The sequence below is a fragment of the Nematolebias whitei genome, chromosome 2 (assembly GCF_014905685.2).
Source record: "Nematolebias whitei isolate Nwh7 chromosome 2, NemWhi1, whole genome shotgun sequence".
NCBI lineage: Eukaryota > Metazoa > Chordata > Actinopteri > Cyprinodontiformes > Rivulidae > Nematolebias > Nematolebias whitei.
In genome coordinates this window covers 16,986,123-16,986,663 of record NC_056499.1, presented here as the reverse complement: position 1 = coordinate 16,986,663, position 541 = coordinate 16,986,123, and the positions used below count along the sequence as shown (strand labels likewise).

Genomic DNA, 541 nt, shown 5'->3' with positions numbered 1-541 from the left:
ATTATTATTATTATTATTATTATTATTATTATTATTATTATTATTATATAAAGTAAATAATCAAATGATTTTCTGTTTCACTGCTTGTTTTGTGACACGTGTCCAAATGCTCATATCGGTTTGTGTTCACGTTGCATTTACACTCTTTGAGGGTCAAAATCAGAGCTCACATTTTCCATCTTAAATGTAAAAAAAAAAAAAAAAAAAATCGTTTTATTTATTTATTTATTTATTTTTATATAAATTGATTGATGCTCAGACCTGGGCCTGGATGGGCCTTCCCAGGTCGACATGTGAGGAACGTTCTCCACATCAGCCGTGCCACCTCCACGCTCCTGCACGTTGTAATGGGACACAAAGTGCCACACCAACACCCCCCCCCCCCCCCCCCTCCTCTTCTAATGAGCAATTACACGTAGTGCGGGCCGTTCCCATAACCAATCATTGCGTGTGAAGGAAAACATTCCTTTGTACTAATATCCACGCACACCACACCGCCCCCCCCCCCCCCACACACACACACACACACATACACACACAC

General features: G+C 40.5%; 1 protein-coding gene across 5 annotated transcripts in view; it reads right to left on the bottom strand.

The window, feature by feature from the left end:
- pax6b (paired box 6b) overlaps positions 1-541 on the bottom strand; it is a 14,782-nt gene that overhangs the window by 6,786 nt on the left and 7,455 nt on the right. The window lies entirely within an intron of this gene.